At 47.3% G+C, this 15203-nt stretch overlaps 1 protein-coding gene across 1 annotated transcript in view; it reads left to right on the plus strand.

The window, feature by feature from the left end:
- Positions 1-12259: 12259 nt before the first annotated feature.
- Positions 12260-15203, plus strand: part of PLXNA4 (plexin A4) — a 621967-nt gene continuing 619023 nt past the window's right edge. Inside the window, exon 1 of the mRNA XM_081879604.1 lies at positions 12260-12413. The gene's annotated coding sequence lies outside the window, so the exon portion shown is untranslated. The remainder of the gene's footprint in view (positions 12414-15203) is intronic.

A 15203-nucleotide genomic window follows, 5' to 3' on the forward strand; every position in this document is an offset into this window, starting at 1 on the left:
TTTTCAGCACCACCAAGGCTCCCAGATCAACTTAAACAAAACAAAATCCAAAAGTCATGACACAAAAGGAAAATAAATCGAGATGGAGGAGGAAATAAGCAAACTCAGGCAACACAGTCCAATCCAGTGCATATTTATTTGTTAATAAATCCCACAGCACTCAACAGGATTTGCTTCTAAGTAAGAGTGGGTGGTGCTGTGGGTTAAACCACAGAGCCTAGGACTTGCTGATCAGAAGGTCAGTGGTTCGAATCCCCAAGACGGGGTGAGCTCCCGTTGCTCGGTCCCTGCTCCTGCCAACCTAGCAGTTCGAAAGCACGTCAAAGTGCAAGTAGATAAATAGGTACCACTCCGGCGGGAAGGTAAACGGCGTTTCCGTGCGCTGCTCTGGTTTGCCAGAAGTGGCTTAGTCATGTTGGCCACATGACCCAGAAGCTGTACGCCTGCTCCCTCGGCCAATAAAGCAAGATGAGCGCCGCAACCCCAGAGTCGGTCACGACTGGACCTAATGGTCAGGGGTCCCTTTACCTTTTAAGAGCCAAATTGTATGATGGCAAAAGCATTATTAAATAGCAGACTTAAAACAGTCCATGCTACTTTCTTTAGAAAAAAAATCCATGGGATTCCATGAGCTGGATTAGGAATGTTGTGTGAGGGTGAGGGAGACTTAACCCTTTCCTCATGCCAATTCCCACACTGAAAATCCCTCCCCCCAGCTGCAATTGGGTGCAAAAAACCAACAACGCATGTCTGAATTCTCCTGGCAACATGGCTATACTTCCCTTTCAAAAGAGCTGCTGAAAAGCGCAACACTATACACTTGTCTGCTGCAAAGTAAGTTACATTGAGTTCAGTGGGTCTTGCTTTCAGGCAGAAATAGATGCATTCTGTCGACTTTAGTCTTGAAGTCCAGCTTGCCACGTTTCTGCTTCAATTTCCTTCATCAAAAAAATCATGAAAAATGATAGGCATTTTTTTGTGTCTGCACTTCTCCTAATGTATGCCATTTGCAAGCAATCTCCCCTAATAAGGTTCATTTTTTAGAAATACACACTTCTTTTGCTGTGTGCAGGTTTTGGAAGGGTAACTGCTTCGCAAAATTCAAAGAGCTGTGGATTTCAAAGGGCGGCTGCTTTTTAGCTGACGGATTGCTTTGGAAAGGGCAGATGAGGCAGATCCCCCGCCATCAATACCTGGTCCCAGGTAAGTGTAAATGTAGATGGGATCTACTTACCCATTTCTCCCCCCCCACCAGCATTTCTGCCTCACTTTTCTATCAATGCAATCAAGGCATTTTACCATCGCTCATTTAGAAGAATAAAACAAAATAATAACTTTCAGCAATGTTAGAAAAGCAGCACTGCCAGTCAAAAAGCAAGCTGTGATGGGGCCAGACATAGCTCAGTCAGTGGAGCATGAGACTTTTAATCTCAGGGTTCTGCGTTCAAATCCCGCGTTGGGCAATAAATCCCAGCGTTGCAAGGGGTTGGGCTAGATGACCCTCGTGGCCCCTTCTGATCTCTCTCTGCCTTTGCAATCAAGCACACACTCAAGAATTCAACTATGGGATTCGCTGCATAGAGGCAGTGATGGCCACCAACTTGGCTTTGAAAGAGGATTTGGCAAATTCAAGGAGGAGAGGGCTACCGATGGCTATTAGCCATGTTGTGCTTAAGGCCCTCATATCTACAGGACTGCCTCTCCTGGTATGCCCCGCAGAGGACCTTAAGGTCAATGAATAACCATAGTTTAGAGGTCCTGGGCCCTAAGGAAGTCAGACTATCCTCCACCAGGGCCAGGGCCTTCTCAGTGATGGCTCCGACCTGGTGGAATGCTCTGTCCCATGAGACTAGGGCCCTGCAGGATTTAACCTCCTTCTATCGGGCCTGTAAGACAGAGCTATTCTGCCTGGCCTTTAATTTGAATTCAGCCTGATCTTTCATTTCCCTTCCCTTCTCTTCCCTCCCCTACCCCTTTTATGAAGATTACCCACTCTGAGACCCCACAGCTAATTCTCCCCTCACCTCCTCACTGGCCCAAGTAGGACCAATTCAGCCAGCTAGCCCTGGGGATTATCTAATTGATTATTGCCATTCATGTTTTTATACTGTATACCTGAAGGAGCGTCTCCACCTCCATCGTTCTGCTCGGACACTGAGGTCCAGCTCCGAGGGCCTTCCGGCGGTTCCCTCACTGCGAGAAGCCAAGTTACAGGGAACCAGGCAGAGGGCCTTCTTGGTAGTGGCACCCGCCCTGTGGAACGCCCTCCCACCAGATGTCAAAGAGAAAAATAAGTACCAAACTTTTAGAAGACATCTGAAGGCAGCCCTGTTCAGGGAAGCTTTTAATGTTTGATGGGTTATTGTATTTTAGTGTTTTGTTGGAAGCTGCCCAAAGTGGCTGGGGAAACCTAGCCAGATGGGCGGTGTATAAATAATAATAATAATTATTATTATTATTATACTGTATTTTATGCTGGTTTTATAATTAAGTGTTTTAAATTTGTTGTTGGCCACCCTGAGCCTGGTTTTTGAACCAGGAAGGGCGGGGTAAAAATTTATTTATTTATTTATTTATTTATTTATTATTATTATTATTATTATTATTATTATTATTATTATTATTATTATTCTCTGCCTGTGAAGATGGAGGCAGGAATGTTTCTGAACACCAGTTGCTGGAAACCACAGGAGGGCTCTGGTGCCCAGATCCTGCCTTCTGGTTGACCTCGGGCATCTGACTGGCCACTGTGAGAACAGGATTAGGTGGGCCATTGGCCTCATCCAGCAGACTCTTCTTGTGTTCTTAACCCAGGTTTGCTACAGTGTAGTGTGCGAAACAGCCCCCCCCCAGGCCATTTAAGAATCCTTTCCCCCCCTCCTCCAAGCACCTAAACTTCGCCATCATGCCAGAGGAATCTCAACATGCTAAGTGCGAATTCTCGTTTTCTTCTCCTTTTATTGCAATGCAAAAAGGCAGGCTGGGTCCATAGTGCGTTTTCTAATTGAATTATTGCCGAGCTTGGAGGGGAGGGGAATATCAAATGTTCCAGGAGAGGGGGGTGTCTATGCTTGGAATTAAGACCAGACATTTAATAAGGCAGAGCTGCCTTGGAACAGCATTTGCCTGGAGAGGTGAGTCACCTGCTCATTGTGTATCTCCTGGTCTTCCCCTCCTTCCCTCCTCAGTTTGCCGAGTGTTTATTACTCTTTGGTTTTTTGCACATGGCATTCATTTCTGTGAATGAAAACAAATGGCTGCATGTGGGAGTCAGGAGATAAAAGAATAATAAGCGCATTTTATACGCCACCTTTGGAAAATCAAATAGCAATATTAAAAAAAAGAGAGGCTTTGAGGCTCTCATCCATCCATCAGGAAATGTAAAATGCCTCAGTCATCAGAGGCACACACGCAGAAATGAACATCATCTACTGGAGAGATAATACTTGCTTCAAGGAAAGGGTAATATTTGTTTTCTTAAAAAAAAATAAAATACAAAGGAACGAATGTATTATTGCAAACAAGACTGGGATTGATTCCCCCCCCCCAACCATCCACATTCTGTCGCATGAAAAGGCAACATTACAAAGATTTAAACCTGAATTGCAAAGCTGAGCTTGTTGAAGAATTACATGGCAAGTCAAATGCCAAGGTCTCTTTCGGACATCAACATTCTTTCCCCCCCTCCAAAGGGATGGTTTTGGGAATAATTCACATCATAACGGAATATGCGACTGAAACCTCGCATGGGTTTTCTTCAATAAAAAGCCTTAGCAGACTCCTGACAGCTTTGGCCTGCAGTTATTTGTTGAAAAATCCACACGGATTTTTGAATTCAGTGTAGCTTTAAAAGAAAACTCCTCAGAACACATTTTCTACATTAATCCCTTCGTAAATGCAGCAAAATAGAAAACTGGAATTCTAAGTGCATTTACTCTGACTTAAATTGGGCTTTTTTAAAAAAAGGTAAAGGACCCCTGACAGTTAAGTCCAGTCACGGACGACTCTGGGGTTGCGGTGCTCAGCTCGCTTTACAGGCTGAGGGAGCCGGTGTTTGTCCGCAATTTTACGGGTCAAGTGGCCAGCATGGCTAAGCCGCTTCTGGCGCAACGGAACACCAAAACCAGAGCAGCACACGGAAACGCTGTTTACCTTCCCACCAGAGCGGTACCTATTTATCTACTTGCACTGGTGTGCTTTCGAACTGCTAAGTTGGCAGGAGCAGGGACCAAGCAATGGGGCTCACCCTGTTGTGGGGATTCGAAACTGGGCTTACTCCCAGGTAAATATGCAGAGCATCAGGCTGCGCATATAGTCAACTGCATTTGCTCACATTTCCCTTTTTATTGCAGGCTCTCCCCCCCATGGTCAAATGTTAGACAATGTAAGCTCTTTGGGGCATAGTTTTTCTTTGTTGGTTTTGCTGTACATGATAGCCCGTGATGGTGTTGTGGCAACAATTCATTTTTTAAAAACAAGTACGTTTTCTTCATTCCTAAAATTCTCTCCTGGAGCAAAGCCGCATTTCTTCCTACTAAATGAAAGAAAAAGCCTGGTATTAGGTCAAGCATTTCTTAGAGGGCTGGCAGGCTGGATGTGAGCCTCTCTAAATGCTCAGAGAGTGCTACAGTGGTACCTCGCAAGACGAATGCCTCGAAAGACAAAAAACTCGCAAAACGAAAGAGTTTTTCGTTTTTTGAGTTGCTTCGCAAGACGGATTTCCCTGTGGAAATGTCTTGCAAGTTTGTTTCTTTTTTCTTAAAACCGTGCATTCACTTCGAGGAGCAACTCATAGCACGCGGTGTGGTAGCCTTTTTTGAGGTTTTTGAAGACTTTGGTGATTTTTGAAGCTTTTCCAAAGTCCGTGCTTCGCAAGACGAAAAAATCGCAAGACGAAAAAACTCGCGGAACGAATTAATTTCGTCTTGCGAGGCACCTCTGTATTTTGATACTCTTATTAATGGCCAGCCAGCCTTTAATGAATAGTGTGACTTTTGCACATAATTTGCTCCACTCTTGCCAACAGTCAAGAGTTCATGGCAAACCGTTTGGAAGGATGGTTCACACCATTCAGTCCATATAAGCAGGAAACCATTGTACAAGTAGGAATGAAAACAAACCCGTTGGCGCTGGCTACTGTTAAGCAAGGGACACTCTGCTCTGTTCACCATCTTTACATGCAAACTGAATTGAATTCCCCACATCCTTTATGTGGCACACTCAGTTCTGCCCGCTCCCTGCCTCCCAGCATCTCCTGCCCGAGGTAAAAGGCCTCACTCTGCCTAATGGCAGGGCCGTCCCTGACCTGCGGTAGTCCAATGAAGATGTATGGTAGGACCGCCAGGACAAGAAAAGGGAAGTACTTCTTCACTCACTGCATAGTTAAACTTTGTGTTTTGCTACCACAGTTTATAGTGATGGGCACCAACTTAGATGGCTTTACAGGGGGATTAGTCAAATTCATGGAGGAAGAGAAGGCTGTCAAACACCCCCAAGTCACAATGGTTATATACTAGGGGTGGATAGATCATTCTATTTCCAGCTTCACATATGTTTTTTCATAAATCTCTTCCGTTCCATTTCCAAATTAGCTGGCAATATATATTTTTTAATCTGTATGAAAATGGTTAACTACATATTTAAAAACATACCTAAGTTTTATTCTGATTAAATTGTGACTAAGTTAGGTCCGTTTATTTCATTGGGTTTACTCTCAGTTAAAGCTAGGTTGAATACTGCTCTTTATCACAAAATGTTTAAATATGTGTTTTATCTCAACATATGCATTTGTATATGTATTTTGCATGTAAATGTCTTTGCACAATTATTATTATTTTTGAGCTGGGAGCCACATCACAAAATCCAGGGAAGCACAACATTCAAAGGATAATTGGATAATTACGTTTCCATATATATATATATATATATATATATATATATATATATATATATAACGTATTATTCCAACTGTCATTTAACATATTTTCTTATCTTATACAATGTTTTGGACTTCCATCAACTACATCTGAAGATTTTTCAGTCTTTATCACTTAGTCTACATTTCTTAATTTCTCTATTACCTTTAATTGTCCTTAACTAATAACTCTCTTCAAAGCCTTCATTGCAATATTTCGCATAATCCTCCTTACAAAACTTCTTGCAGTCCTACTAGCGTAATCTGTTTATTACAATTCCTTTTCAAATAAGTCAAACATTTACTCCAGTCCTGTAAGAATCTCTGGTCCCTCAGGTTTTGAATCCTTCCTGTCATCTTATCTAATTCTGCATAGTCCATTAATTTCATTTGCCACTCTTCTTTCATTGGTAATTCTTCTTGTTTCCATTTTTGTCCCAATAATGACAAACCTAGACAGCATCTTAAAAAGCAGAGACATCACCTTGCCAACAAAGGTTCGTATAGTTAAAGCTATGGTTTTCCCAGTAGTGATGTATGGAAGCGAGAGCTGGACCATAAAGAAGGCTGATCGCTGAAGAATTGATGCTTTTGAATTATGGTGCTGGAGGAGACTCTTCAGAGTCCCATGGACTGCAGGAAGATCAAACCTATCCATTCTGAAGGAAATCAGCCCTGAGTGATCACTGGAAGGACAGATCCTGAAGCTGAGGCTTCAATACTTTGGCCACCTCATGAGAAGAGAAGACTCCCTGGAAAAGACCCTGATGTTGGGAAAGATGGAGGGCACAAGGAGAAGGGGACGACAGAGGACGAGATGGTAGGACAGTGTTCTCGAAGAGACCAGCATGAGTTTGACCAAACTGCAGGAGGCAGTGGAAGACAGGAGTGCCTGGCGTGCTCTGGTCCAGGGGGTCACGAAGAGGCGGACACGACTAAACAACTAAACAACAACAACAATATTCTTGCTGCTGTTGTTGCATATAAAAATAATTTATTGTCCTGTCTGTTAATGTCCTCCCCTACAATGCCAAGTAAAAATGCTTCTGATTTTTTAAATAAATGTATATTTCAACATCTTTTTCATCTCATTATATATCATTTCCCAGAAGCTTTCTACTTTCTTACATTCCCACCACATGTGATAAAAAGATCCTTCTTTTTCTTTACATTTCCAACATTTATTACTTACTTTATACAAGGACAATTACTTTTCCACCCAAGTCTGGGAGGTGTACATCAGCTTGCTTGAATACGCAGCCTGGACAAAATTCTCCTTCATCCTCATTATATACTACCTGGAGGATCGGAACCCACAGGCCTCAGAATAGCATTTCCTGGGGGATCACGAACAGGAGAAGGAGAAAGAGATTACATGCACGTCATGAAGGTGAGCTTCCCATCAGCTTCTGGTTGGTCACCTTGGGAAACAGGATTCTTGACTAGATGGGCCTTTGGTGACATCCAGCACTGCTCTTGCATTCAGAACTTCAACAATATGAAGTTGAGTTTGTTATGTTCTTGATCTCAGCTGGAGAAAATAGCAGGTGGTAGGAAGACTGTGGCTGATCTTTACATATAACAATAATTGGAGAACCTCTTTTGGACTTCTTGGATGGAAGGAAAAAGGAGGGAGGAATAACTGGATATTACTCTGGGTTGAACATTGGACTATTTTGAGGAATGCTTGCATTCACAATTGACAGATGGATGGTTGGAAGTCGCTTTTACTTATCTCTTTCTCTTTATTGTTATTATTCTTATCTCTTTGCTTGTTTGCTTTCTTATTCATTTTCTTTCTTATTTCTCATTTTCTGTTTTTTTACTATATTTCAAAAAGTGTGTGTGTGTGTGAATGAGAGAGAAAAAATATATGAGAGAAAATAGCAGGTGGGAATTGCATGGTACTGATTGCACGTTTGGTCTATATGGTTAAAATTCACAGAGAAAATCAAGTTCATTGCTTTATATGAAAGCGAGGACACATGGAAGGAAGGAACTAAACCCAACATATTGCTAGGGGAAGGTGTAGGACAGGGGTCAGCAAACTTTTTCAGCAGGGGGCCAGTCCACTGTCCCTCAGACTACATTTTGAAGGGAAAAAAATAACGAATTCCTATGCCCCACGAATAACTCAGAGATGCATTTTAAATAAAAGCACACATTCTACTCATGTAAAAACACCAAGCAGGCCCCAGAAATAACCCAGAGGTGCACTTTAAATAAAAGGACGCATTCTACTCATGTAAAAACATGCTGATTCCTGGACTGTCCATGGGCTGGATTTAGAAGGTGATTGGGCCGGATCTGGCCCCTGGGCCTTAGTTTGCCTACCCATGGTGTAGGACATCCTTCCAGTACCTCTGCCTGCCTCTTAAGGCATATAAACCCCATCTAGATGGCTGCCATCCACAAACGGGAAATCACACTCCATTCAAATCCTCCATAATCGTCCAATTCAGCAACGTAATTAAAATAAAATAAAAATTAATGAGAGGTGGGTACAGGGGACCCATCTTCTGCCAAAGTTGTGGTGATAGGATTATCCTCTTTCCAGATAAGCTTCCATTTGTCAACAGTTCTAACCCCCTAAAATTGTAGACCCCACCTGTTAAATCCAGTAACTTTTGCACCAAAAGAGAACTGAATTAGTGTAGTCAGGCCTGAGAAATGAGTCTACCATTGGTAAGCCAGGAGCTTAGTCCAGAATGCAGAAAGTGCTTGCAAATATCAAAATCAAAATTAATCCCCCTTTCTGTTGTTGTTGTTGAATTTATATACCACCCTATACCCATGGGTCTCCAAAATCCAGATACTTCCCTTATTGTGACCTCAAAACGAACAAATCTGGAAGCCATCATCTTTAAATCAGTCTGGTCTCATTGACTTTAAAGGACTGGTCCAAACTGCAGCACTCAGATAGATACCGTATTTTTCGCTCTATAAGACGCACCAGACCCACAAGACGCACCTAGTTTTTGGAGGAGGAAAACGAGAAAAAAAATATTCTGAATCTCAGAAGCCAGAACAGCAAGAAGGATCGCTGCGCAGCGAAAGCAGCAATCCCTCTTGCTGTTCTGGCTTCTGGGATAGCTGCGCAGCCTGCATTCGCTCCATAAGACGCACACACATTTCCCCTTACTTTTTAGGAGGGGAAAAGTGAGTCTTATAGAGCAAAAAATACGGTACTTGAGCTCATATTGGTTTTGTGCAATAAACCTGCTTAAACCTGCCCACCGGCTGAACTGTTTTGTGTGTGGATCAGACAGCGTTTCTCTTCCACCTTTCTGGATAGGGTCAGCCAGGCAAGTGTGTGCATGTGTTACCTAATGATGTTGCAAAATATGAAGCGTGCTGCCTCTGTGGAGAGGAATAGTAATGGAACGGTGTGGGTGGTGCTTTGGAAATCTGCGCCTAGGGACTGGGGAAAGGCAGGAGTCATCTGCCTGCAGCAGTGGAGGCAAATGGAGCATTGCAACCCCAGCCTCAGCCTGCCATCAACCAACTCTCACTTGCCTGATGTCTTACTTACAGCCAGTCAGAAGGTCCTGACTCTGTCGGGACAACACTCTGCTACAGGCTCTGGCTCCACCTATGGCTGGTCTCCCTGACTTCTCCTCCACCAATCCCACTGGCCTCCTCAGATATGAGGACCACTCTCTGCCTAAAAAGTCATAGGTACTTTTTTGTTACACAAGAAAATCTTTATTTGTTTAAGTTGCTTCCAAAAGAGAAAAGAAAAGCGCCATCAGTTCTCCACTAAGGGAATGGCCACATGTGCTATGATTTGATGCATGGCATTTATGCCTTATCTTACACCAGCGTACAGGGCTCTAAGATGGTCTCCTATCCAGGGAGGCCACTCATCTTATTTAACGATGTTAGAAAAGCCCTCCAAAGGGCATCCTTTGTTTCCTATGGCCAGCTGGATGCTGCTGAGAAGCCCATAAGCAGGGCAGTTTGCTTGTTTGCATGTATATGTCACACCCAAACGCTTGGAGGTTCAAGACAGTTTGGAAGGACTGAGCCCTTCCTGCATGCCACCCAAGATCATAGTCTATGCCACCTTCACCCATGGATTTAGGTGACCTTGTCGAAAGCCTTGGTGAAATCAAGGCAAAGTATGTCCACGGATGGCATCTCCCTAATCAGAAGAAACCCTATTGGTTCTATGTGTCATTTACCTATACAGTCACACCTGGGGTTACAGATGCTTTGGGTTGTGCGATTTCAGGTTGCGCACCGTGCCGAACCCAGAAGTATCGGAACTGGTTACTTCTGGGTTTTGGTGCTTGCACATGTGCAGAAGTGCTAAATCGCGCTTTGCGCATGCACAGAAACACCGAATCACGACCCACTCCCGAACATTCCCACACTACTGTGGGTTGCAAACACTGCGGGTTGTGAACATGCTTCCCGCACGGATCACGTTCGCAACCCGAGTGTCCACTGTACTGTAAGGTACTGAGTTGGGCTTACAGGGTTGATCTGTAAAGTTCAAAACCGAAAATCTCCATCTAAAAGTTGACCTTGGAGGAGCTGTCCAGAGGCACCTGCCTGATAGCAGATTACAGAAGCAGCACTTCTTGGTCCTATCCATATGAGTGTGGATGAGAGCTTTCAGGTTTCACAGAACTCTTCATCGGGAAGCATGCCCCCCCCCCATGTGAAGAAGACTCCGGTGTGGCTCAATAGTTTGCATATTCCTCTACCAGTTGAATTAGAAAAAACACACTTTTTAATTCATAAGGCAATGCTGCTGGATCGGACTGCGGATCCACCCCTTTCGGAATTCTGTTTCCAAGGAGGGGCAAGCCAATGTTTCCAAAGAACCCACACGTGGGGAAGGGAAGATCTGCGCTTTCTTTGCCTCAGCCGCGGCCATTCAGATGTACACTGCGCCTGAACCCAGAGCTTCCAAACAGCTGTCATGGCTCAATGGAAAACCCATCGACGACTTTTTGTGCGAGAGAGTGTTACAGAACAGGAACCACTCCGCCGCGGAACAGCCCCCTTCGGAAGGGGGCGGCCTCTCCATCCATCTCAAGCAGAGCTTGAGTGCCCCCTTCCCTGCCGGAGTGCCAGGGCTTCTTCAGCTGCGACCCCTGCGTCGGAGAGGGTCCGGCTGGATGACCTTTGGGGGGACCCCAGTCGACGATCCAGCCACCGGCGCGCATTCAGCTTCAGCATGTGCGTCGCCAGCTTTTGCTGGCTGGAAGATCTTCTCCCTCTCCCCAAGCCCCCACCCTCACCCCCACCCACCCCAGCACCCCCCGCCTCCCGGCCGTAGCTGGCAACGAGCTCGCGCAATTAGCCCAATCAGCTTGGAGATCCTAGATGTCAGTAGTGAGTAGGAAGCGAGCGCGCGAGGACGCAGCGCCAGCGCCAGAGCCTCAGTGGCGAAGAGGCGGCAGCGGCCGCGGCAGAAGCAGCGAGACCCGCCGCAGCGCCCGGCGCCTCCTCGCCAACAGACAGCGGCTGCAGCGCCTCCCGCAGCTCCGGCAAACTTTCCGCCCAGCTGGCCGGCGGAGAGGCGCGCAAGCCAAGCACCCACCAGCAGCAGAAACCCCTTGGACCTTTCCTGCAGCCTCTGCCGCCGCTCGCTCGCCCGCCCGCCCGCCCGCCTGGACCGGCACCTCCCCCCCCCCCGTTGCCTCTTCTTGACCCCCAGCACCACCCAAAAAACACCCCCAGGGCGGTTGCAGAAAAGCCATGAGCCCGGAGGGGGGCGGCGGCGAAGCAGCAGCAGCAGCAGCCAGCCCGAGACTCCGCCGGGAGCTCGCTTTGCAAGGAAGCCGCAGCCGCAGCCTCCGCGCGCCCTTTGATGCGCTTTGCCAACGGGGCGAGTGGCCGGTTCGTTGCTAAGCAGGGATTTTTCCCTTGAAAGAGAAATCTCTGTTTATTTTTGCCAGCGTGGGGTTTTTTTTTTTTCCTTGTGCAAAGGAAAACCTGCAAGCCCGCCGGGTCTCGTGCATGCAGGGTGGAGCTCTGAGCGCCGGGCTGCAGCCGAGGATCCGCCGCCTCCCGGGCGAGGAGGGAAGCAGGCGAGCCGAGCGGAGCGGGAGCTTTCCGGAGGAGGCAGCGGCGACGGTGGCGGCGGTGGCAGAGGCAGTCGCCGCAGTGGGCGCTCCTCTCTCGGGCGGGCACGGAGGAAGAGGAGGAGGCGGAGAAGCCGAGCCAGGCGCTGCGGAGATGCCAGAGTGAGACGGGCACCCGGGGGCGCCGCGGGATCCAGCCCCGTGGCCGGCTGGGAGCGAGCCGCCGGGTCGGGCGGGCAGGCGGGGAGGGGGGCACGGAAGAAGGAAAAGAAGAAGAAGCTGGTCCCTCCACCTTTTTTTCTTTTTGCTTTTAAAATACACACATATATTTGGAGGAGGGTGTTTGTTGCAAACCCAGTAGCCGATTCCTCTCCACCTGCTGGCTGATTCCTGGAGGAGGTGTTGCAAATACCTTGGACAGGGAGCGGGAGAGGAAAAGCGCCCGCTGGACCAGTGCAGAGGTAAAGGCATACAGTATTAATTTTTTTTTATTGCTTTTTTTTAAGCCTCCTTTTTTGGGCAACTAAATGCATGGATGCAATGCATGCAAGGGATGGAGAGAAAGGAAGGCAGACACACACACACTCACAATGTATGTGATATATATATATATATATTACACACACATACACACACACATACACACACACACACCGAGACACCATCTGCAGTGTCAATGCGGCGCCTGTGCTGAGCAAACGTGTGTGGGGAGGAGAGAAGCAAGGAGGACGGCGGGGAGGTGGGGGGGGGGGAATCATCATCAGCCTTTCCAGGTACGGAACTCCCCATCTCCCATCCCGCCCCCCGCCTCCGAAATCGCCCCCCTTCCTTCGCGCCAGGGCGTTTGGGTCGGGCAGAGCCCATGCACCTGCCCTGATAGGGCGGTGATGGGGTGGAAGAACGATCCTGTCTGTGGAATGGGGCGATGGGGAGGGGAGGGGGGCGGGGAAGAAAAGAAGGCGAAGTCTTTTTCGCCTTCCTTACACACCCTGCCCTCGCCTCCTGCGCCTGGATGGGGGTGGCAGAGGTGCTGAGCCGAACTTAAAAGGAAAGGAAGGAGGGGAGAGTCGACTGTGGAACAGCCCTCCTGGACTGCTCTCCAAAGGAAGATTGGGGTTAAAAACGTGCGAAAAACCAGCGTGGGTTATCCACGGAGCTCAGCGAGTTTGGCTTCAGAATGAATGAACTATACGAGGGTTGCCTTTATATTGGAGGGAGATGGAGAGAGAGAGAGGAAAATGCTCTTGGGTATCAGCAGCGCTCGCGCGTTAAGACGTGACACTGAGGTTGGCGTCTGGCTTGCGAGGACTTTGTGCCAGCCTGTGTGTAAGACAACTATTGAACAAGCCCCCTTCCGCCGCCACCAACCACCCAAGCCCACCCCCGATCTTCTAAGCAGACAAGTTTCGCTGAGGATGGCAGGCAGGTGTTCAAGGAAAGCAGAGCCGAGGCTGTGGGCACCTTGCGAAGTGTGCGTGCGTTTGCTTCAAATTGCTAGGTTTTTTTGCCCCTTCTTCTCCCACCTTTCAGTGGACACCGTCCATAGCTTTCTCGTTATGGGCCTTGGATCATTTAGAGGTGCGAAGAGCTCTCTCCAGCCTTCCCAAACCCCTTCCCAACTTCCGACACCTATCTCTCCTCAGCAGAGCCCGCCGGAGAAGCCGGTACCAGGCGGGTTGGTGCCTTTTCGCTGGCATTGCTCAGGCCCCGTAAGAGACAACCGGACTTTGCAAATGTTACATCTTCTTTCTCCTTCCGCCCTATGCCGCCTTGTCTATTTCAGGGAATGAACTTTTCTAGGGGAGAGAAAGGAAAGGCGCTTGTCTCTCCACCAATCTCCCACCCTCACCTTTTGGCAGCAGGTGTATGGGTTTGGTTTGCCCAGAGATATTGTTTTCCTGGGTTTTTGACCCCCCCCCTCAAAAGCTGGTATCAGTGTGGGGAGCGTGGACGAAGCTCCACGTGTGCCAGCGGTTCGATCCTGGCGTCTCTTTTGCACCATCCCTGGCTCAACCCGGCAAATGTCGTGCCCCGGGAATAAGCAGAACTGCCTTCGGACAGGTGCGGGCACCGCTGACCCGGGAATAGCCACAGGAAGGCTCCCAATCTGGTGTTCTCAGACAGCGCCGAGCCTTTCCATCTCTACTTCTGGAATTAAAGCGGAGGGTGGGTGCCACAGTTTAAAATCTGAAGGTTTGACAGGCTCTGGGTTTAGGTGGCCGTGGCTGCACACACTCATGTGTTGACCGTGCGAAGTGACTCTCAGCAGAGCTGAGGCGTTTGAGGTTTGTAGGCTTTCGTCGGCCAAGCTCCCGGCATTAGAAACGGGTCAGCCTCTGAGGTCCTGAGGGGTTCTTTTTCGGTTCGGGCTGCAACATCACACATGGGAGACGATCAGCTTTGAGGGGGTGGGGTTTGGAAGAGGGAAAGGGGCTCTTGGCCAATGCCCATTTACCAATCTCCTCTTCAAATCATTCATGCCGTACCTATGGTGGTCTCTCGGTCATTGTCCTAGCAACCCTAAGATGCAGGACGCTGATGTGCCCATTTTACAGATGGAGAGGTGAGATGCAGAGAAAGCAGCAGGAGGAGGTGGCAGTATGGGTAGCCCGTTTTTTGATGTTTTTTTTTATTATTATTAAAAAAAGCAATCCGTGTTGGGAGTAGGGGGACCAGAATGTCACAGTGCAATGCAGGCTGCATGTTGGAATTGTCAAAGATGGTCTGCGTAATAGAAGTTTGATTTCCTGCTCTTCCTTTGACTCTGTTCCTGCGAAGTCCAAAATGATCCGGCATCCCATTGTATTACAGTTGATTCTGTGCTTGTTCATAAGGAGTGAGCAGTGCATAAGGCCTTTTTTTTGCAGGGAAACATAATTAATAATAATAATAATAATATGAAAAAGCCAGGTCCCTGCCCCAAGGAGGCTGCAGTATAAAATTTCGAAAGTGAGGGAGACGGCAAAGGGAAAGTTGGAAAGGGAGATGAAGTTAACCAGATCTGGTGACACCTATTTCAGCTTTGTTTCAGTTGCAGAGGAGGATTAAAGGGTTAAGCCACAGATTTCATGGAGGGGCTGACTTTTGAGGAGGGATTTGGAGGCAGAAAGAGAGGCTGATGTTTCTTTGGTGTCTTGCGAATCTCTCCAGGGGGGTTTCTTTACAGAATAATAAAAGAACGTTGTGTTGAATGATTTGCTGAAGGCCTCTCAGTGAGCTTATGGCTTAGTACATGAAGACAAGTTGAGCTA

The sequence above is a fragment of the Podarcis erhardii genome (genome assembly GCF_964252035.2).
Source record: "Podarcis erhardii genome assembly, chromosome: 10".
Classification (NCBI taxonomy): Eukaryota; Metazoa; Chordata; class Lepidosauria; order Squamata; family Lacertidae; genus Podarcis; species Podarcis erhardii.